The sequence below is a fragment of the Sturnira hondurensis genome, unplaced genomic scaffold (assembly GCF_014824575.4).
Source record: "Sturnira hondurensis isolate 20B ecotype Veracruz unplaced genomic scaffold, ASM1482457v3 Scaffold0001721, whole genome shotgun sequence".
Lineage (NCBI taxonomy): Eukaryota > Metazoa > Chordata > Mammalia > Chiroptera > Phyllostomidae > Sturnira > Sturnira hondurensis.
Window position 1 is genome coordinate 3247064 of NW_028074352.1, and position 24800 is coordinate 3271863.

Below are 24800 nucleotides of genomic sequence, written 5' to 3' on the forward strand. Positions count from 1 at the left end.
TAAGAAGAGAAAATTCCCCAATTGTCTTTCCAGGGTGTTTCTATTGTAGTGAATGAGCTCAAACCATTTCCCGTCTTATTGCTACTTTGTCCAAGATCCAAATTCCAGAAAGTGAGCAACTGAACAGCCTAGCCAGGAGAGGACAGAGAACCCCTGGGGACCATTGGGAAACTGTCATTTCCATGTAACATTTCAGAAAGTTACTACCAGAGAAGGTAGAATGGATACTGGTCAGCCAATAGATACCACCTCACCAATGTATTTATTATATATATATTTGCCATCATCATCTTTATTCTCAGTTGCTAGAAGGTTGAAGATCTATGCTTGAGACCTATCTCTAAAGAATGTTGTGAGAGCTCAGGACTAAGAATTTATGGCTGTGCAGGAGTCAAACAGCCAGAAGCTCCTGGACAGAAGTAGAGACATGTCAGATATGGACCAATTTGGGACACCAGTTCACAGGACATTGAAAATGAGGATAGCCTTTGCTAATAGAGAACAGTTAGTCAGTACATAAACCTGGGTTTCTCCAAGAGAGTGTTATAGCTTCCTCTGAGGCTTCTGCAAACAACATGAGAAGATTCTCCTTACTTCCTTACTGAGCAAGTTCTGTTTCACCAAACATTTTACACTGCTTCTAGCCAATGTCTCTATATTAGTATCTTATTCTTTCTTACCAATACTTCAATTATATTATCTTAGATATTTATTTAAGCAGTCAATTATGATGCCCTATGTACTTTGGATACGGCTGTAGAAAAGGCAGGACAAAAGAGATGCCTATGCTTTGAAGCTTAATATGGAAAGCAGATTAAACAAATATTGTGCAAATTGATCACAGCTTTTTTATTTTAATTGTTCAAGTATAGTTTTCTGCCTTTTACAGTTTTGATAAAAGTGCCTTGAAGGAGACATGCAGGGTGTGATGACAATGTACACACAATGGGGAACTAACAAACGTGGAGGGTCAGTGAAGAGTTCTGTCAGAGCTAGAGTTTAAGCTGAGAAATAAAGTTTGAGTAGGAATTAGCTGAGTTAGGAGGGGTTGGGAGAAGGGGTTAGGGCTTGGGGAAGAAACAAGTATGACAGCCAGGAGGTAGGAAGTAGTTTAGCCCTTTGTAGAAATCTTAAGATGACCAGAGTTCCTTGGTTATGGTGAGTGGAAGGTATTGGTAAGAGACACATTTCCCTTTCTCTAATGCTAAGGGCAAGAACTTTCAATACCTGAGGATGTCTCATTTTACCAAGTGTGTCCATCTTGACAATCTTGTACCAAGAGGGTAGAGGAAGAAAACAGAAGTGTTGAAGGAAGAGGATGTGGGGTAATTTTGGTGCATGCTCCATAAGTGCATTGGAAAACCACAGCTCTGCCTGTCTCATTTCATCTCAGTGTTTCACTTCTTAAGCTTCAGTGACTAGTCATAGATGCAAATAACATCCAGTTTTGGGGTCATTCCCACCTTTTCAAAATCTGTTTGAAGACTGGTCATTTTTCCTTGGTTGCATGCTTAGAAAATGTTCAGAAACAAGCCAGGCAGAGCACTTATGTGTGCATACTTCCCTCTAGCTCTGTGTTTGCAGTCAAATGGGCCAACTTTCACTTGTCATGCTGAATCCTTTATTACAACAAAATATTATTTTAAAGCTGCACTAACAGTAATTAGAAGCAATTGAGTTTTATCAACTAACACAAACTATGGGATTTTGAACCTGGATTTTAGCTGGTATTTTAATGAAGTGTGTGTTAACAACCTCAAATCTTCTGTCAGTCCAGCAGCTGAGTTGCATATACAGACCTTTGATGGAGGGACCATGTGTTAATGCTCAGAGGCGTCAGGAGCATGTGTTGGCTCCACACATCCACTCTTCACAGAGTTGTCTCTTAGGACTGTTTTATTATTTTTTCTTCTCGCAATGAATATTCTGATAATCCCACATTTGTTGTTATAAAATTTTGGAGCTAAAGATGATTGTTCCCATGTGCACATTTTAATAATAGATATTTAAATGTGAGTTATGATGACAGTTTTTTTTCTTTCTTCAATTGTCTCATTTCAGCCTGAGATGCTAAAAGGACACATGGTTCAGAGTGTTAGAATTTGTTCAGTGAAAAGTAGGAGGTTGAGAAGGGAAGAGAAAAAAGAAAGGAGAAAAATGATTCCCTAATTTGAAATAAACATTTTCAGTGAATTAAGAATCTGGAGGAAGCAGAGAAGCTTCTGCCTCTCAGCTCTGGGTGCCTTCCTCTGCATCACGTTGTCATAACGGGCCATTGTCCTGTGCTTGTGCTCAGCCAGAACACAAAGTGTGAATCCGGAAGAAAAGTTCAATCTGGAAACACCAGTTCTGCCAAGACTATTGCAGGCATCATTCGAACATGTTTGGGACATAAGTCCACGATGAAGATACTTTTGGACCCAATGGGAGGCATTGTGATGATTAATGATGGCAATGCCATTCTTTGAGAGATTCAAGTTCAGCATTCAACAGCCAAGTCCATGATTGAAATTAGCCAGACACGGGATGAAGAGGTTGGAGGTGGGATCACATCAGTAATTATTCTTGCTGGGGAAATGCGGTCTGTGGCTGAGCACTTCCTAGAGCAGCAGATGCATCCAATGGTGGTGACCAGTGCTTACTGAAATGCATTGGATGATATGATCAGCATCCTTAATAAAATTAGTACCCCCGTTGACACTAACAACTGAGATATGATGCCGAACATTATCAACAACTCTATTACTACCAAAGCAATCAGTTAACGCCCCCTGTTGGCTTGTAACATTGCCCTGGATGCTTTAAAAATGGTACAGTTTGAGGAGAATGGTCAGAAGGAGATTGACATCAAGAAATACACAAGGGTAGAAAAGATACCTGAGGATATTATTGAAGACTCATATGTTTTACGTGGAATCATGATTAACAAAGATGTGACCCACCCACAAATGCTGTGCTATATCAAGAACACTCACATTGTGCTGCTGGATTCTTCTCTTGAGTACAAGAAAGGAGAAAGCCAGACTGACATTGACATCACATGAGAGGAAGATTTCACCTGAATCCTTCAAATGGAAGAAAAATACATCCAACAGCTCTGTGAAGACATTATTCATTTGAAGCCCAATGTGGTCATCACAGAAAAGGGCATCTCAGATTTATCTCAGCACTACCTTGTGCAGGTCAATATCACAGCCATCCTTAGAGTCCAGAAAATAGACAATGATCACATTGCTAGAGCCTGTGGGGACCGGATAGTCAGACGACCATCTGGAGGAACTGAGTGACCAGAGGAACTGAGAGAAGATGATGTTGGCACAGGAGGAGGCCTGTTGGAAATCAAGGAAATTAGGGATGAGTACTTTACATCTCCAATTTTCTTTACACTCATTGGAGATGAGTGTAAATACCCCAAGGCTTGTACAATCCTCCTCCTGGGGTGGGGCAGCAAAGAGATCCTCTTGGAAGTAGGGCTCAACCTCCAGGATGCCATGTGAGTGCATTGCAAGTTTTCCTGGACCCTCAGCTGGTGCCAGGGGTGGTGCCTGTGAGATGGCTATGGCCTATGCCTTGACAGAAAAATCCAAGGCCATGACTGATGTGGAGCAATGGCCAAACAGGGCTGTTGCCCAGGCTCTAGAGGTCATCCCTCATACCCTTATTCAGAGCTGTGGAACCATTCGTCTACTTACCTCCCTTCAAGCTGAGCATACCCAGGAGAACTGTGAGACCTGGGGTTTAAATGGTAGACAGGTACTTTGGTGAACATGAAAGAACTGGGCATCTGGGAGCCACTGGCTGTGAAACTGCAAATATACAAGATAGTAGTAGAGACAGCAGTTCTGCTGTTGTGGATTGATCACCTTGTTTCAGGCCACAAAAAGAAGAGTGATGACCAGGGCTGGCAAGGCAGGGCTCCTGATGCTGGCCTGGAGTGAGTGGTGGGCAACATGACCTCAATGCACAGAGATGATAGTCTTCCCCTTTACTGAGCCAGACTGCCAGGACACTGTGGGTGTCTTTGTTTGGAAGGTATCAAGTTAGGGGCCAGCCCTATTCCCCTTCTGTCCAAGCTCAGTTTGCAAAGGGCACTAACACGTAATTCTTTTCTGTTGTAAACTTTCCATTTAGTTTGCTTCCTGTGATTAAATCTAAGTCATTTGGGGGAAAAAAAGAATCTGAAGGCAGCAAAGTAGATTCCCTTTATAAAGAGAGCTCTAAACCTTTGCCAAAGGGCTCTTCAATTAGACATTTTCTAAGAATGACCTGCTCAGCACTTATGCCTACACAACCCATAAGTGTGAGGGAGTTAATATCTATGGGGCCTCCCTTGACCAACAAGCAATGGAAACTGACTGCTTCCCCATTTCATCATCTGAGCTGACAAACTGGACACACATTTTAGAAGAATCCTCAGATAGGCACATGAAATTGAGAACCAGACCTATAGTAGTGGTTGATACATTAATGTGTCCTTTTATGGACTTTTCTTCCTTCCTTGTCTATTCATCCTAAAATATCTGATTCCTGGAATCACATTCTGAATAAATTACTGTCTCGGGCATTGCTTTCAGGCTAAGACAATTGGTATTAGGAGAGTCCCCAGACTGCAGATCCTTAGAATGGGATTTTTGAGTCCGATCCTTCACTAGCCAGACTATAGCAAAAACCCCATTGCTGATTGGAGTGGTGATAATATGTTGCAAGATTACCATTGCCAAGATTCTTATCCACAGTGGATTGAGGTAGTGGTCAGGCTTATTTAAGGATGTGACAACTGAGTTTTATAGGGACTATAGTAGCCATAAGATTGTGTAGTTGGCTGGCATTTGTTAACTCTCTGGGAGTGTTGAAAAGATAAAATTACAGACATGAGGTCGGGACACTGGACTGTGTTGTCAAGGTGTTGTGGGAGAAGTCAGAGGGCCAGAGAGGTGGGAGTGATAGAACGACTGCTACATAAGGACAGGGATGCTACCATCCACTCTGTTTCCTGGGAGGCCATGGTGCACAACACCTTCACTGAGGGGTGTAGAATTGACTGGTGAAATGCTTCCAGCATCCCTGAAAGGCTCATGACATTTGCAGGCTGCATGGACAATAAAAGATACTACCATGAAATGGAACTCCCTGTTATGCAGAAAGCAAGTGATAACATTTCATTGTTTAGGCATGTATAATTATTCAAAAGAGCAAGAAGGCCAGAATGGCTAGCAAGATACCAGAACCTAAACATCTGTGCCAGTGGCTAATAGATTATAGGAGATAAACTATTAAATGCCAGGGTGTAAGTGCACTTTTATAACCAAAACTAATTGATAGCCGGTGATCAAAATCCTGACATCAGTTACTAAAATAGAAAGTTGTAGACCACACCATTTCCAGAGCATGGACATTACATTCTGGGAGGTCTCTCGGCATCCAGTAGGGAGATGGTGGATTAGTGAACCCATATCCTTGGCCTCTATGACCAGAGTTCGTGCCCCAAGGATGGTGGCCTATACAAGACACAGTGCTGGTTTGCTGCTCACTGTTACCAACCATTGAAAAAATTACCCATGCCAGTTTCTGACCTCAATGATTTTTCAAAATCTTTTAAGAGTACCTTTCTCTTTCCACCTTTCCTCCCTCCTTCCCTTACTTCTTTTCTTTCCTTCAATTTAATCAGTGAAATTCTCTCATACAAAATCTTTTAGTCAACTAATTGCATCACTCAGCTAAAACAAAACTTGAGAAAATTCTGTAAGCTAAAGTGCTCTTAAAAGAAAACAAAATCTGACTAACAGGAATTTAGAGCAGCAGTGTCATGTGGACATTATCTATTGAATTTCAGCACCATCACAAAAATATATTATTTAAGTGAGATTTTTTTGTTCCTAGTAAAATTATCATAGCCTTTCATGGAACGCTTCAGAAGCTGGTAACTTCTCTTTCATTTACACACAGCTTCTCTCTCTTCTGTTGTATTTTGCATCACTTAACCCAGTGGAGTGTTTTCAGACAAAGGCTCCCTAAACACAGGGGCCCACGTGGTGGCTCTCTGGCATTCATGGTCAGTATTGCTTTTGAAGACCATCTGTCTATCATTTGTTTGCTGATTGAGTTAGTGCACCTAATAATATATATTTTTTATTGGGCTGTGCTAGCCAATGAAAAGAAAATTATACACTCGACAGATGGGTCACAAACCTTCCTACCTTAGTGCAGCTACTTCTTGAGTTAGTTAAAAGCAATCATGAAAGCAGATTATAAACAGAATAATAGCCTTATTATAAATGGTTTTCACAGTGGTTACTAGTTGTGGTGCCAAACACGATGGTATCAGGGCTTCCTCTCTTTGTTTATAGGGTTTTCTTATGAGAACAGTCTGAGCAATGAGGAATATGGGAATGAAGACAAGGCAAGCAGCTGGTGGTCATGAAGACCAGATGATGGAGATCATGTATATGAGGAGTATCCAGGCTCACATTAGCTGGATACAATATGTACTATCTGGAAACAAATGGCAATATTGTCAGAGAGGCTTGGTGCTCTCACTCTGCTTCTACCTTGCAGGCAGAGAAGGTAGGGGTAGTACATGCTATTGCAAAAGAAAATCCCAAATAGCCTTACTTTTCATAGTTAGAAAGATGGAGACTCTGAGGGTAATCGGCATAGGCATCACATAAATGAACAACAAAACTCAAATCTGCTGGGCGTGGCATCAATTCTTTCTCAGATGTTTGTTCCCTTCAAAAAACTGGTAACTTCCTGTCCTTGGAAACTTTTCCTTACATCATGAAAATCCATCCTGTTTTAAAAGAAAGTAAATCTCCCGGTCCAGGATGTTATTAAATTAATTGTAGGTACGTTCAAAGAGTATGAAAGCAAATCTTTTCTGGAAAAATCATGATGCAAAGGATTATTCTATTTGCCCCTAAACAATGAAGTTGCGTCTCTTACTGGGAAGATAAACCACAGTGATAGACTTTTCAGTTTTGCAAGAATAAACTTAATGTTTAAAAATTTGTAATATGCAAGAAAACATTTATTATAAAGATCTGGCTTATTCTGCCTTGAAAACAAATGGATTTGAAGTCAAAAAACAGAATAAAGCAAGAACTGTGGAGCACAGTAACTGCTTTGTGAATTACTTGTGTATTTGTGCATGTAAATTACTAGCTCATTTTCTCCCCCATTGTCTTTAGCCCCTTCCCTCATCCTAACTTCAAACCTCAAGTGGGTTTTTAGCAATACACTTGCCTTGATTTTGGTATAAGGACACTTTATGTGTTTCTGAGGATGGTGAGATGAAAGTGATGGCAGTGTGAATATGGATGGGAAACATTTGGGGGAAATGGGATCGCTTGGAAAATGGACAGGAGGAAGAAAGACCAGGTGTTGCTGAGAACCTCTCATCATTCAAAATCAATGGTCTTTTACACTTTTCCAAATGATGAACTTTAACAAAGTATTTTAATATCATTTTCTGGCTTTGTTCAGCATTTTGAATCTATATATTGATGATTTTCCAGAGTTTATCTGATACTGAAGTTTTTCAGAGATTTTGTTTTTTACTTTAGGGATTAGTGGGGAATTCTGGGGAAATGACACCATGATAGACAACATGAGGGGTGGGAAGCAATAAGTTTCAGGGGGTCAGTGGCTGTGATCCTTGGTCATTCTCATTCTGGACATCAGATAGATCTCAGTGTAGCCAGATGCTTGCCCAGATGTAGCCTCAGTGGAAGAGCTTAAGACCCTCAAATTAATCATGAAAACATCCTTCTACTTTCTATATGTCTTCCTATAATTCACTAATGCTTGAATCTTCATACCTGGAGATCAATTCTCTAGTCAATTTTGTCTGTGTTTAAAATGTATGGTTCTATGCTATGAGGGTTCTATGCTAGCTCATTCTAAGAACCCTGAAACACCAATCCAACAGAACCTATGCACCCAGATGTTTATAGCAGCACAATTTACAATAGCCAAGAGTTGGAAGCAACCTAGATGCCCATCAGTAAATGACTGGATCAAAAGGCTATGGTACATTTACACAATGGAATTCTATGCTGCAGAAAGAAAGAAGGAACTCCTACCTTTTGCAACATCATGGATGGAACTGGAGAGCATTATGTTGAGCGAAATAAGCCAGGTGGTGAACGACAAATACCATATGATCTCAGCTTTAACAGGAATCTAAGCAACAAAACAAACAAGCAAGCAAAATATGACCAATGACACTTAAATATGGAACAGTCTGACAGGGTCCAGAGAGGAGAGGGGAGAGAATCATAGGGGAAAAGGGGAGGGACTCACATGAATAAGTATAAAGGACACATGGACAATAATTAAGGTGGGAGGCGGAAATGGGTGGGAAGCGGAAATGGGAGGGAGGTGGGGAGCACTGGGGAAGGCAGGGCAGGGAATATAAAACAGAAAACTGTGCTTGAATAAGAATTAAGTAAAAAAATAAATAAAAATAAAACAACTGGATTATACATAAAAATAAATAAATAAAATAAAATGCATGGTTCTAAAAGGGTTTTTAGTTGTAACTTAATTAGTCCTTTGTGCCTACATGTGAATGACTTTTTGGACATATTCCTGGATTTTATGAGGGGTACATATGATTTCACAAATACACTGGAAACCTAAGAAAATGGGAAATACCTTTAGGAAGAGAGGAAATCAAAGGGCCTGGAATGATAAGGTGCAAAATCTGAGCAGACAACTTTAAAACCTTCCCTCCTATTCTCATTATGGACTACACGGAATTTTAATTTGATTTCTATAAATTTTTAGGACCTTGGCAAGTCAGCCAAGAAGAACATGTTTTTTTTTTTTGTCTTTCTTCTTTTATTGTTGTTCAAGTACAGTTGTCTCCACTTTCCCCCACCACTCCCTTCCACCCCAGCCACCCCCACCTCCCACCTTGGATCCTACCTCTCTTTGGCTTTGTCCATGTATCCTCTATACATGGAACATTTTGACCATGAAACATTCTGAATTGATTGTGGCTTTCTTTCTCCACAAGATTTGCTTCCTGAGCAAGTTACATTAGCAGTTAATTTTGGGAGAAATTTGGAAGTTAATTTTTGGAAGAAAGCTGGCCCAGGGCTAAGTAACTTTACCCACCCATCCTAAAGACTCAAAGACAGATGTGTGTGGAAAGACTCTAACACAATAAAACCCTTACCCTTTCTGTCTTCTCCCAGAGGTACCTGCAATACCTCCAGAGTTGTCCCCTGCCAGCTGCCCTGACAGGCACTTAGTAGTCATCTTGCTGCAGGCCATTTCAGTAGGATGCATCAAGTTAGGAATAGCTTCCCTCTCCATTTTACACCTAACTCTCCTTTTCAGCTTGATGTCATAGGAATTTAATTCTGAGCGGGATTTAAATAAAATCAAAATCTGTCTGTGCCAGAGGAGATGTGTTGGCTCTAAAATGGAATTTGTCAGTTGGGTCACTTGCTAGTTAGCCCCATTTCCCTCCAGGGTAGGGACCCAGGGAAATAATATGCTAAATGCCCTCCCGCTTCAAACCATTCATGCCCTTTCTAGGAGGAGAAGTTGGGGGACTGAGTTGGTAGGAGGAGGGGACACAAAGCTATTCAGTTCTTGCTGAATTTGATTACTAAGTTTAATGGTTTTTGGTCTTACAACATCTCTACATTTTAGGCAAAAAATAAAGGTGTTTGAAGTTTACGCTAAAAATTAACAATGAAACCTGTTTTAGTCAGGGCTAATTTGCTTGTAAGGAACATACACACACAAAGTTTGCCAGAGGTGGTGTATCAAAAGGATGTCAGGGACTACTATGGAAACCAAGAGCAGAAATGTAGGGAGGGCACAGGAGTGGTAGAATTCATCAGGAAGCCCCCTATCTTGCAGGTTGCTTACTCTGCTTTTCTTTGTCATGTCAGTTCTCCTTTCACCTCTCCAAACTGGCTTCTTGCAGTCTCTTAATTTTTGCTCCCATAATTTTGTGTTATGTGTGACCTTGGCTTTTCTTGCCACACACTGTAGCTCACTCTGACTTTATCCTTGACTGAAGCTAGTGCCTGGTTTCTGTTAGCTGACTGATGAGTACCAACTTTTGGAATGAATGAATGAATGAATGAATGAATAATTCTATATGGCCTTTCAGTGTATGTGCCCCTCATTACTTAACTAGATTTTGAGTGTTGTAGTTCAACATATCATGAGAAAGAATTTTGTCCTTTGAGATAGGTATTCACTCACTCCTGGTCCAGTTTTCCACGATGAAGTAATATGATTACTTAGTACAAACATGACTATTTACAAAGACAGTGGATGAAGCAATTTCCAGAGAAAGAATGGTGGTTAGGCCAATGTGTTTACTATAGCCACCAAACCAACAATTCTTTCTGGAAATATGCCTAAGTAGTGTCCATGTTTACTCAAGACATGAGGACCTCATGTTAAACCTCATGTTAAAGGGATTACCTGTCCAGCTCAGAAAGTGTTTTGAGGCTGTTCATCTGTTTAAAATTTTAAGTAAGAATAGATTTCCACACTGATGATCTTAGTATAGACAAGTAAAAGATCAACAAGACTCTTGACTCATAGTTTCTTCTTTAAGAAACTATTTAAAGGTTATTTTTTAAATTCAGAAACTCAGCTTTTATATTTCCTGTTTCTATATTACTTCAGTAAGTAATTTATACTGATCTCCAGCATCTTGTATAGGTGCTTAACACACATGATTTAATTTAATTTTTATAACAACCTTTGAGGTGAGCCTAAAAGTTGTTATTTCCCCCATTTTGAAAAAGAAAAAGCTGATAAATTGTACCAGATAAATTATGCCAATAGTTTCCAATGTTGGGTCTTGGGTTCATGTAGAGTATGAATCTATATAAGTGGAAAGTTGAGGCATGAGTTTTTTTTAATATTTCAAGAAGCCTAATTGAAATTATATGCTTACACTCAGTTAAGCTATCTAAGGTAATTACAACATCAACTTTTATTGCATTATGGCTGCTTAGTATGGTAACTTGGTCATCTTGGGTTGTCTAGAATATTCATTTGTTTGAGCATATACTTGATATGTATTGTTTATTAAGAAAAAAACGCAATGAAGTTTTAATTTCTTAATTTGTAAGTACTGTGTGTTTGGCAGACCTAATCTTTTGAAGGAAAAGATACTGATAAAAAAGAATCTCAGTAGGGAAGAAGTGGTCTTAAATGGCAGTTCAGGTATTAGTCAGCAGGTCTTTTGATGCTGGGTCTGTTGGTTTTCCATTGTATGGCACAATCATTCTACTTGAGGACTACCAATTCCTTCTTCTCCTGAAAAGAAAGAGAAGCTCTCACATGTGTGTTTCTCTTGGTAGGAAGAAGTGATCATCAAAATACTTTGAATGAATCAGATCCAAGTATTATTGTAAGCCCTCTGGTGTACTCAGCCATCTTTTTGAAACTGGTGTTAAAATCTAAGACATGGATAATAACCACCATTCTTTTAGAAAGAAATGACTAAAGTTACTCCACTCTTATAACAACTAGCAGTGGTAAAGCAAACCTAACCCAAACAAAAGAAACAAATTTAAATATCCATAGAGACATGGTCATGATGTTATGCTCCCTTAACAACTTTAGACGAAGGAAGCCTGGTACCTTTCACAGCCATGAACTTACTTGCATGTGGATTTCTAGAGAAAGGGCTAAAATAAATGTTAACTTAAATGAGTTCATTATTTCCCTACAAAAATAAGAGGTGTAAAAGTCATAATGAGATGCAAGTAAAGGATAGTAACAAACATACAAAGATAATTATGAAAAAGAAAGAATTTTGCTATTTTTGTTAAAGGGCAAAGGTAGAGAGGAAAGCAAAGCTCTATCTTGGCCTGAAGCTATGAAACTTAAGATAAAATTTTTCATCCTTTTGCAGAAAAAGAAATGCTCATTAACAAAGAGAAATGTCACCCAAATTTGCAGTAAGAGCAGCCCCTTGATGTTTATCTTGGTCTTGGGATGCTGACATCAACAATGAGAATTGCATGTTAACCCAGTGCCCTTATCAAAAAAGAGGGGCACTTTAATAACTTACTTCCTACTTTATCTTGGATTAGCCCCATTTCTTAGCCTTGGTGAACTTGAATAAAAGAAAAGCTTTCAGAAATTTGACAAGAGTCATGAATACCTTTTATAAGACCAAAATCCATTACGTAAATCCTGATTTGGGCTCCCTGTCAAAAACTATCTTTAGGACCCCAAAACTATTCCAATAACATCTGCATATTGTACTTTAAACACTAAATGTTTGAAGAGATTATTGGGGATATTAAAAAAATCTCAAAACAGTTCTTAGTTTATTATATTTGTGGCAACAATTAGAAACAAAAAAATGCTTGGCAGCCTATGTAGGAAACAATATCAGGCAAACAGACACAATTAGCTCATGCATCTTCTGGATCTGTGAGCATGTTTTAGGGCAATCTTAAAATTTTTTCAATTTTTAAAATTTTCACAAGCATGAATAGTGCTGCAATTGAACCTAAAAACAATTGCTGTTTTAAGAAATGAGATGTTGCTGCTAAACTTCCTGCTAATTTAACACAGGTTTCAAGCTGAAATCAATACAATATGCTTTTTTCAGCTCTGTTTATGTGACTTCCAAAATCTCTGTAAATTCTCTTTTGACTTTCATTTAATTTTTGGAAGAAAGCTGGCCCAGGGCTAAGTAACTTCACTCACCCATCCTAAAGAGGTCAGGTGTTTCAGGATGCATCAAATCAAATAACAGTGCCTTCATTTACTGTTCAATAAAAATCTTTGTATGAATAAGTAAATGCTAAGTAATAGAGCTTTTAGTAACTTAGACCAGTTACCTCTGTTTGCTATACAAATCTTAATAACTTTGGAAAGTCTCCTTGTGCAGAAGACAGTTTATTCTTTATGTTTTATATAATATAGGATGTGCTCAGGTGGCCTGATGAGAAGTATGAGGAGATACTGCAAAGAAAGGGTTTTGATTCTGAATTTTATCTTTACATGAATTCTGTGACACATTGTCTCTCTCCAGCAAATAGAGTACTCTATTCTTGATGACAATATGTCAAGAGTGTGATTCAGCAGTAAGTGGCATAAACATAAATTCAAATTTCCTCCCCATCCCCACCACTTAATTGTCCTATAGAAGACACAAAGCTTATTTGGAAGAGCCACATGGCTATTTTCAAGTTTGTGTAATATAACAGAAAGAGTGCCAATTCATTATTGAAAAGTTGAGTCCACTAGCCTTTCTCTTTGAGGCTATGTGTTATTTCACATATTTGTGCCTCAACTTCCATTAGGTGCAAAACAGGGCTGAACAAAATGGTGCGTTCTTTCTTCATCAGATGGAGAAGGAGGATAAAGTGACTGGTCAACAATTTTTGGTTCAGAATCAACTTCTGTACACACTCAGGTAATGTCGTTCTTCTGATAGGCATCAGCATCTGATCTCACACCTGTGAACTTGCCCACAGCCTGGAAGGAGAAGAAACAATTGGTGGCCAGTAGTGTTGCTTGCAACTGGTTTGCCATTGCTGAGGACTCTTTACTCCTCTCTGACTAATTACTGAAAACTGGGACATATTAACCATTTCATAGGACAGCAGGGCTATGGCTTGCAACTGCCCAAACAGTCTCCTCTCCAGAGCTCATAGCCATATTTGTTTTCTATTTTTTTTGTCTCTGCAGAGAAAAAGTGCTTTATTCTGACCTTGCCTTGAGTTTGGCCCCAAAGAGAAAGAAGCTTAGCAGCTTAACAAAATCACTAGCCATATTATGGCTAGAGCCCTCTAAATAGGGGGAGGGGTTAAGTGAAGAAAAGTATCAGAAATTAAAGATCAAAAGGCAACAGCAGCCATAAAACCCCCAAATGGATACTCTATTGGCTCGGAGGAGTGGAGAGTCAGCCTGGGGCTGGCCTTATGTGAAAACAAACTCTCAGTGATTTCCTAAAAGTGAACATGTGGAGCACAGATCCATCCATGTTTTCAATTAATGAACCCAGTGCCTTGGAAGTCAGGCAATGGGCAGCAACAGATGGAGGGTTTTCTGTGGCAGGCAGCTTTTATTTATGTATGAAGGCTCCCTCTTGTGTGAGTGTCGACCAGTCATCTCCACTTAAACAATCCCTTTGCAGTGAATGGTTGTACTACACATAACACCTTCTTTGTCTTCAAGCCTCCCAAAAGCTCTCTGCCTGTCTGCCCTCTGCCTGTGCCTTTTTATAGTGACGATCAACGCAATTTCTCACTCCAGAGACACCCCAACTTGGTTGAAAGAGTGGCTATTATCCATTGAAAATGAGGTTTTCTTGAGTTATTGAAAACTAAAGAGAGTCAGAGTGAATTGTTTTAGCTTTTAACAAAGAATTTTGCCTATTTATGACTTTCAAAAGTTAGAAAATTTTACCTTTGTTACTTTGGAAAGTCAGATTAAGGAAACAAAATAGAAAAAAAACAAGAAAATAAGAGAGAAAATAGATTTTGGATAATAGGTTCTTTAAGTGTGCAATTATTTTTTTTTGCATCTGAATTGAATGCTCTCTTTGTTTTGCTTTCCTTTGGAGAGTTTTGAATACATCTAATTCTATTCTGTCCCTTCACAAGAATGTGATCTCAGTCAGATTCTCTATGAAGATGGTGTGTTGGTTCCTGAATAATAATGTTTCTGTCATATTGGGATGGGGCAGATGACAGGTTAAGGTAGAGGTGACAGATGACATCCCAGCACCCAACACCATCTATGCCTGTCCCCTACAGCTTCTTCTCTGCTACCCTAGGGTCATGCTGCAGAGGTACCCCATAGCCAGAACATCACACACAGTCATAAGTATCCTTTCATGGAGGTTGATTTTATCAGAATAACTTGCCAATGTGTTTTACTTTTGGAAACCAAGGAGACTGATAGTGAAGGAGAACCTACTATGTATCTATTGGAATTCGCATCTTCCAAAGAGTTAATCCACTTAACAACCTGTTTTGAGAGATGCTTTTCTCCCCATTTTTATAGATTAGGTAAGACGTTCAGAGGTGTGCTTTATTTCTAGATGTGAAAATAAAAATATCAAATTGCCCTTAGTATCTCAATCTGCCTTTTCTATCTTAAATCATTGTTTAACACTTTAGTCATGAACAAGTGCACAAGTAAATAGAGTCATAAAATACATTTAATTTAGTAGTTCTGTGCATTTTTCTACTTTGTTTTTATATTAGATGAAATCAGGTTAGCATGAAACTGAAACTGAGACTTAAAAAGAAAAAGACCTTAAAAGCTCACTGTTTTGTCCTCCTCAAACTTTATTGAGGAATAATTTATATACAATAAAATTCAGTAACCCTCACTGGATTTAGACAATTGTATGCACTCCAATCAAGAACATTTCATCTCAGTGAAAACAACAATGAGATACCACTTCACATTGGTGACAATGGCAATTATGAACAAAGCAACAAACAAGTGTTGGAGAGGTTGTGAAGAAAAGGGAACCCCAGTGCACTGTTGGTGGGATTGCAGACTGGTACAACCGCTATGGAAAACAGTATGAAATTTCCTCAGAAAACTAAAATTGGAACTGCCTCTTGACCCAGTGATTCCACTGCTGGGGATATACCCTAGAAATCCTAAATAACCAATTCAAAAGAACTTATACACCCCTATGTTCACAGCAGCATAATTTACAAAAGCTAAGTGCTAGAAGCAACCTAAGTGTCATCAGTAAATGAATGGATCAAGAAACTATGGTACATCTACACAATAGAATTCTATGCAGCAAAAAGAAAGAATGAGCTCCTACCCTTTGTGACAGCATGGATGGAACTGGAAAACATTATGCTAAGTGAAATAATCCAGGAAGTGAAAGACAAATACCACATGATCTTACATTTAACAGGAACCTAATCAACAAAACAAATGAGCAGAAAATATAACCAAAGACATTGAAATTAAGAACAAATTGGCAATAACCGGAGAAGAGAGGGGAGGTGATAATGGGGGAGGGAAAGGGTAAAGGGTTTACAGGAACAACTATAAAGGACACATGGACAAAAAACAATGGGGGCAGAAACAGGGGAGGGAGATGGGGATGGCTGAGGTGGTGGGGAGGAGTGGGAGAAAAAGGCAGAAAACTGTATTTGAACAACCATAAAATTCAAAAGTAATAAAAATGCAAATTAAAAAAAGAACATTTCACCTAGCTAAAATATCCCCCTGTGTTCCTTTGAAGCTGATCCCTTCCTCTGTCCCTCAGCCCCAGGAAGCCACTATTTTCCATTTTATCACCCTCGATTTGCCACGGGTCTTTTTTAGTTTCTCTTTCCTACCTTGGGACGTTTTCACTTGTCGTTCTCCTTGTGAGAAGGAACCCCGTTCCGTACCACACACTTTTTTTTTTTTTTTTACTAATGTCTGGTCAATGTTCATTGGCACTTCTTCAGAGAACATTCTTTGATCCACTCTCCCCATCATATCCAAACTAAAATATGCCTTATATTATTTTCATTTATAGAATTTTCCTTTTCTTCCCTCTAAAATATGTATATATACACACGCATTGGGGATATTTATTAATTACTCTCCACTTCCCTTGCTATACTTTATATTTCATGAATGCAGGAAAAATATTTATTTTGCTCAATATGTTATCAGTTCATTGATTGTCATAACTTCACTCATACATCAGCTGTATTCTTAGAATATAGTTGGCAGAACTCATATTTTTTAAGTTAATTAGTTGAATGAATGGTTTTATCTAAATAAAAAATTTTGTTAATTCTTTCGTACTGTCAATAGAGTCTCTACCTCCTTGTCACTCTCGACTGTTTTTTATGAATCTTAGCTACTCTGCTCTTGGGGTGCCCAAGATGCATCTCACAATCCAAATGCTCTGGGGTTCAGTTCACATGAGATTTTTTATCCAAAACAACCAAAAAGGAAAATTCTACCAGTAGGTAACACATAGGAGCCTTAAGTTAATAAGGAGTAACCATTTTACAGACTGGCAGGTGATGGGTCAGGAAGGTAAGGGATAGGCAGATAAAGAAGCTAGGACTGTTTGCTTGATTTTGGTTGACCGAGGTACAGCTTTGGTTGCTGTTTTATACTAAAAATGTAAGCATGCTGAAGCTAGGAGAGGTGGAAATGAGGAGGGTAAATCTTAGGATGTCAAGTGTGTTATAAAGCCACTATTTGGTGGAGATGATGATGATGAAGTTGGTAGAGGTGTTAGTAGTGGAAGGAACATGTTATAAATCCTTGACATACTAGAAACGCTTCTGTGCTCATGATATCCATGTGTTTTATCATCTTTCACTTCCACAAACTGGGTGCTGTGATTTCATGATCCAGGTCAGATGCCCATAGAGGATCAAGCTGGAAGTAAAGTAGGGGTGAAGAGTAGATGGTTGTAAGGGATCAGGCCTGTTATCTCCTCCACCCTGGGGCTGGCTGTGGAGATCTTCCCTCTTGGTTTACAGCAGCCTTCCCTTTTGCCAGTGTCAGAAAATTGGGGTCACCATGGCCATCTTTGTAATTCATAAAAGTTCTCAGGAACTTTTATGAATCACTAAAGCTGAGTGTAGAAGTGAAAGTGAAGTGGTTGGTGGAAGCGTACATTTAAAATTGTGCCCAGGACACAAATCAGCTCAGGAGTGACCTCAGCATTGTATCTTATGTAAGAGCTTTGGTTCTGGAAGAGACTTGAATCATTTATCACAGATAGCTGAATGCCGGCAGCTAATTTGGTCACATATTCTCTCCAAAGTTAACCATGGTGTTGGTAGTTGTGTGCAGTTGTTCAGACTCTTGGAACAACCATGTACCCATATTGCTCCCTTTTCTTCCCTACCTTTTGGAGGTCCCCTCCTGCTGAGTAGGTGATGACCTAGAATAATCATTTTGTGCATATGTTACATGTGTGAAACTACTTTTCTTTCCTAGTTTATAGAGGACTCCTTTAGTTGCTAGCAGTTGCCATTTTCTTAGTGATCTCATCTATGGCTAAAAATGCTATATCTATACCCTGAAGACTCCCATATTTATATCTCCCCTGACTCTCTACTTGAATGTCAAATGGTCATTTGAAGTCAACATCCAAAACTGAGCTGCTGATAACTGTTCCAAAACCTGTAGTCTTCCCTATCCCAGATAATATCTATTTTTTTCCAATTGCTCAGGCCCCAAATCTCTTTCTCTCACACCACATATCCAATATTTCAGCAGATTTATTTTCAAAATATATCAAAATATGAACACTCTTCTCTACCTCTGTTGCTACTATCTTCCTCTAATTTGCCATCATTTCTTATCTGGTTTGTTATGATAGGTTCATAAATAAACTCCCTGCTTCTGTCCTTGCCCCATTTATGTCAAATCTCTATATAACATACAGGCCTACCTGTTAAAATATGTCAGGTCAGCCCTGATCACTGTGACTCAGTGGGTTGGGATCATCCCTCAAACTGAAAGGTTGCCCGTTTGATTCCTGGTCAGGGCACATGCCTGGGTTGTGTGTTTGATCTCTTGTTGGAGCACACCCAGAAGGAAACTGATCATTGTTTGTCTCTTACATCAATGTTTTTTCTCTTTCTCCCTCCCTTCCCCCTCTCTCTAAAGATAAATAAATAAAATCTTTTAAAAATATGTCAAGTCACACCACTCCCCTGCTCTGTCCCCTCCATGACTTCTTACCTCAGGGTGAAAGCAATGTTCTGACAATGATGGGCATGCAAGCTCTTCATGATATTTTCCTTGTTACCTTGAGCAGCTTCCCCTTCCTGGTCCACCTTCTGCTAGCATGCTTGTCTCCCTTGCTCTTCCTTGAACTCCTGCCTCCGAGGTTTTGTATTTGCTATTCCCACAGCCTGAATTCTTTCCTCCCAGATATCTGTGAGGTTTGTGCTCTCACCTTCTTTGGTATAAAAAATGAAGTTGCAATTTTAGATGAGAGAATTAAATGATAAGAGGCTAAGTGGAGATATAAATGATGAGTTTCAGATGAGAGCCCATGGAGTGTTTCAGGCATAGGATATGACAAGTGACAAGACCCTGGATTAGGACCATGCTATGCTTGTTTAAGCTGACCGTTATGACAGAGGAGAGGGTGGTAGGAGATAAGGTCAGGTTTGAGAGGGGTCCAGACCATGATGCACTTTGAAAGACTTTGGTTGTTATTCTGAGTGACATGGAAGGCATTAAGAGTGCTGAGCTGGTGAATGACATGGCTTGACTTACCTTCTAAGAAAATCCTTTTGGCTTCTGTGTGTGGAAGAATAAATTATAAAGTTTATACCGGAGGCAAGGAGACCAGATAAAATAGTTGTTCTGGTCCAGAGGCTTCTAGCATAGTTTAACATCAGAGGTGATAAAAGGATTTATTCTGACTTCTGGCCCAAATGAAGGCATAGGTAGATACACTTCACTTCCTCACACAACCACCAAATAAAGGATAACAACCAATTTAAAAACAGCCCCCCCCAAAAAAAATTCCAGAAAATAGAACTATATAGAAGTCTGACAAACAAAGAGTTAAATAAGAAACATTCATCCAGACTGGAGGGAGGGTGGAGATGGGAAGCTGGGGTGGAGAGGAAGTGTGGCAAGGTGGCAGCTGGCAAACTGGGTGGTCCCACTTTCACGTACAAGTAAACCAGGAAAGACATCTGGAGAATGAGACAGAACACACAACCCAGGATCCCAGTACAGAAAAATAAACTTTCAAAACCTCTGGCTGTAAAAAACTGAGGGGGTTGTGGCTGCAGGAGAAAATCCCAGTCTCACAGAAGAGTTTGTTGGAGGGGCCTATGGGATCCTAAAATGTACACAAACCCACCCACCTGGAAATCAGCACCAGTAGGGTGCAATTCATTTGTGGGCAGTGGAGGAAGTAACTGAAAGCTGGGTGTAAGTCGGTCAAGTGGCACTGTTCCCTCTCTGGCCCCTCCCTGACATATAGCACCACAACAAAGTCAAATTGATTGCCTGTCCTGGTGAATACCTGAGGTTCTGCTCCTTACAACATAACAGGTACACTAAGACAAAAATATGGACCATGTGAAAGAACAGATCAGAACCCCAGAAAAAGAACTAAGCGATGAAGAGATAGAAAATTTATTAGATGTAGAGTTCAAAACACTGGTTATCAGGATGCTCACAGAAATGGTTGAGAATGACTGCAAAATAAAAGAAGTGAAAGCTATATAAAGTGAAATAAAGAAAAGTATATGGGGAATCAACAGAAGGAAAATAAACCAGGATTCAAATCAATGATTTGGAACAGAAAAAAAAACCCAGTCAACCCAAACTGAATGAAAGAATAAGAATTCAAAAAAATGAGGAGAGGATGAAGAATTTCTGGCACAACTTTAAATGTTCCAACATTTGAATCATAGGGGTATCAGGAGAAGAGGAAGAGCAAGAAATTGAAAATTCATTTTAAAACACAATGAAGAAAAACTGCCAATCTGGCAGAAAAATAGACATATGAGCCTAGGAAGGTCAGAGAGTCCCAAAGAAGTTGGATTCAGGGAGGAACACATCAAGACACATCGTCATCATGTTACTTAAGATTAAAGATCAGAAGAGAATCTTAAAAGCAGCAAAGGAAAAGGAGACAGTTACCTACAAAGGAGTTCCCATAAAACTATCAGCTAATTTCTCAAAAGAAACCTTACAGACAAAAGGGGGCTAGAAAGAAGTATTCAAAGTCAAGTTAAAGGAGTTCATCATCACCAAGTCTTTATTATATGAAGTGTTATAGGGACTTAGCTAAGAAAAAGAAGCTAAATAAATATGAACAGTAAAATGGCAATGAACTCACAACTATTAACAAACAAACAATTAAAAAAGGAAACAATCAGAACAGGAACAGAATCACAGAAATGGAGATCACATGGAGGGTTATCAGTGGGGAGTGGGATGGGGAGAGAGGGGGGAAAGGTACAGGGAATAAGTAACATAAATGGTAGGTAGAAGATAGACAGGAGGAGTTTAAGAATAGTATAGGAGATGGAGAAGCCAAAGAACCTATATGTATGACTCATGGACATGAAATAAAGGGAGGGAGTGTGGGTGGGAGGGGGTGTGCAGGGTGGAAGGGAATAAAGGGGAAAAATGGAAAAACTGTAATAGCACACCGATGAAACATATTAAACATTAAAAATAAAATAGAACTAAAAAAAGAATTTTACCCTTTGCAACAGCATGGGTAAACCTGGAGAACATTACGCTAAGTGAAAGAAGTTGGTCAGAGAAAGAAAACTACCATGTTATTTTACTCATATGTGGAATCTAATGAACAAAGTGAATTATCAAGCAAAGTAAAGGCAGACCTGTAGGCAGCTCTGGAAGCATGGGGTTAAGAGTGGAGGAATAGAGCAAAAAAGAAATAGTACTTATACGAGGGAGGAGAAGATGGCGGCGGAGTAGGACAAAGGATTTCGCTTCTCTCCACGCGCCGGAGAAGGACCTGTCTGATCTGCGGAAGAACACGGCAGATGCTAAACTGGGACTCAGCATATAAGAAAGCAGGACTCCAGAGACTGTAGCGGACACTGAATGACCAGAAGTTGAGGAGAGGAGAGGACCACAAATCAACAAGGTACGAGGGAGCAGCACAGAGGCGGTGGCAGGGCCCCCTGCCAGGCCAAGCCAGGGCCCGGGCCGGCCGCCCCGGTCTCTGAGAGCNTATGAAAAAATACAAAACAACAACAACAAAAACAAAACAGAAAAAAGACCACCCTGATTTATTGCCAAAGACCTTTCCTCTGTACTTCATACACATTCATACTCATACACTGGAATAATTGGGACCAATAAGAAAATAGGAAAAATAAAAGAAGGGGCCACTCTGCAGACAAGAGCTGGGAGCTTGATTAGCCTAGCTGGTCATAGATTTAGAAATAAGAGAAAAATAGGATTGATGTTTAGAGAAATGTAAAAAATAAATGTCTCTATTTGATATAGAAAATATTATACCGTTCATACATGCAAAAATTTACTATATCCTTGGCACAATGCAAGTGCTAGGGATGTAATGCTTATTGATAAGGAAAAAAATAGATGTAATCCTCCTTCCACCCTGTCTTGGTTAGAGTCTAGAGAGCAAGTAAAAATAAATTAAATGGGAAAGCTGCAAGTGTGATCTCTTCTACCAAGTAGCAGAACATGATTCTCTAAGAGAGTTTGACCTTGTCAGGTAGGTCAGAGAGGGTTTCCTTGAGGAAATGTTGATTAAGCCAAGATATGAAGCATAAATAAGAATTAATTCAATGAATAAGAGACATTGCAGGTGGAAGAAACTCATGCACAAAGATCATTTTGTGGGAAGAATCATGATGAGATGAGAGACAAATGCCAGGATGTCTGGAGTGCAGAGAATGAACAGAGGATATCAGGTACAAAGTGAGACCAGAGAGGTAGGAGAAGACTCACATATGTGACCATGTAAGAGAATTTTATCTTTGTCCTAAAGTATGTGTTAATATCTTTACAGGTTTTGTGGTTTGAAAGAATTGTTCTACTGGAGTATTAAGAATAGATTGTTTGGGGACAGTCTATTCTTAATACTCCAGATGTAGATTGGAGAGGGACAAGAATAATATTCAGGTGGAATAATGATGAGGTTATTACAGAAGTCCAGGTAAGAGGTGGTGGTGTGGTGTACTTGTAAAATATGAAGCCATCCTTCAATCTGCTTTTTTTTCATATACCACACCTAATCCATTAAGAATTTCTATTTGGCTGAATCAGAATGAATCATTTTTAAGTATATTTCATTGATTATGCTATTACAGTTGTCCCATTCTTTTTTCTCCCCTTTAATCCCCTTCCTCAAACAACCCCCCTTAGTTAATGTCCATAGGTCATACATGTAAGTTCTTTGGCTTCTTCATTTCCTATACTATTCTTAACCTCCTCCTGTCTATCTTCTACCTACCATTTATGTTACTTATTCCCTGTACCTTTCCCCCCTCTCTCCCCATCCCACTCCCCACTGATAACCCTCCATGTGATCTCCATTTCTGTGATTCTGTTCCTGTTCTGATTATTTCCTTTTTTAATTGTTTGTTTGTTAATAGTTGTGAGTTCATTGCCATTTTACTGTTCATATTTATTTAGCTTCTTTTTCTTAGCTAAGTCCCTATAACACTTCATATAATAAAGACTTGGTGATGATGAACTCCTTTAACTTGACCTTATTCGAGAAGCACTTTATCTGCCCTTTCATTCTAAATGAGAGCTTTGCTGGATAGAGTAATCTTGGATGTAGGTCCTTGCCTTTTGAGACTTTGAATACTTCTTTCCAGCTCCTTTTCGTCTGTAAGGTTCCTTTTGAGAAATCAGCTGATAGTTTTATGGGGATTCCTTTGTAGGTAACTGTCTCCTTTTCCTTTGCTGCTTTTAAGATTCTCCCCTTATATTTAATCTTGGGTAATGTAATGATGATGTGCCCTGGTGTGTACTTCCCTGGGTCCAACTTCTTTGGGACTCACTGAGCTTCCTAAAGTCTAATTCCTTTGCAAGATTGGCAAAGTTTTTCTTCATTGTGTTTTAAAGTGAATTTTCAATTTCTTGCTCTTCTTCTTCTCCTCTGATATTTTTCTGAATTCTTATCCCTTCCTTTAGTTTGGGTCGACTGTTTATTTCTTACTTCTGTTTCAGATTGTTGATTTGGGTACCAGTTTCCTTCCCTTCATTGTTGGTTCCCTGTACATTTTCCTTTAATTCACTTTTCATAGCCTTAATTTTTCTTTTTATTTTGTGACCATACTCAACCAATTCTGTGAACATCCTGATTACCAGTGTTTTGAACTGTGCATCTGATAAGTTGGCTATCTCTTCATCACTCAATTGTATTTTTTCTGGAGCTTTCATTTGGGCCATTTTTTTTTTCTCCATACACCTGTTACATAGTAAGGGGAGGGGCCTTAGGTATTTACCCACCCTGTTGTGGCACTGTATATGAGGGAGAGGTTTGACAAGGAACCATGCCACTTGTTCATCTCTTGGCCAGCTTTCAGTCACTTCCTCTGCTACCCACAAGTAAATTGGGCACTTCTGGTGCTGATTCCTAGGTGGGTGGTTTGATGTACATTCTAGGAACCTATGAGTCTCTCCAAAAAAACTCTCCTGTGAGGCTGGGAGTTTCTCCTGCTGCCTCAAACATCACAGGTTTTTTCAGTCAGAGGTTTTGAGGATTTCTTTTTTTACACCGGAACACTAGGTTACATGGTTTGTTTCACTCCCTAGTTGTTCTTCCTGGTTTATCTGCTCACAAATGTGGGACCACCTGGTCTGCTAGCTGCCACCTGGTCCAGTCCACTAGCTGCTTCCTTGCCTGCCCCAATCCTTCAGCCACTTCCTTGCCATGAGTCATCTCTGCCTGGCTGCCCATCTCCACCCCTCCTACCGGTCTGGATGAATTTTTCTTCTTTAACTCCTTGGTTTTCAGATTCCATACAGTTCAACTTTCTCCCAGTTCTAGTTTGTTTTTGTTTTTCTTCCAAATTTGCTGTCCTTTTTTTAGTTATGTGAGGAGGCAGTTTGCCTACCTATGCCTCCATCTTGCCTGAAAGTTGTCTTCTTCTTTTTTATGGCTGAATAGTGTTCCATTGTATAAATTGGGGTTGTAAAACTCATTTTCACCAGGGGCCACATCAGCCTCAAGTTTGCCTTCAAAGGGCCAAATGAAATTTCAACTCTTTAATAGTTGAGGAATAGTTACATTTACACAGTCTTAAATTATTTTGGCCCTATTTGAAGGCAACTGTGAGGTTATGTTCTTTTGAATTAGTGTTCTGTAT

At 39.3% G+C, this 24800-nt stretch overlaps 1 pseudogene; it reads left to right on the forward strand.

The window, feature by feature from the left end:
* The first annotated feature begins 376 nt into the window (after positions 1-376).
* LOC118976460 (T-complex protein 1 subunit gamma-like) lies at positions 377-4151 on the forward strand (annotated as a pseudogene).
* The last annotated feature ends 20649 nt before the right edge of the window (positions 4152-24800 follow it).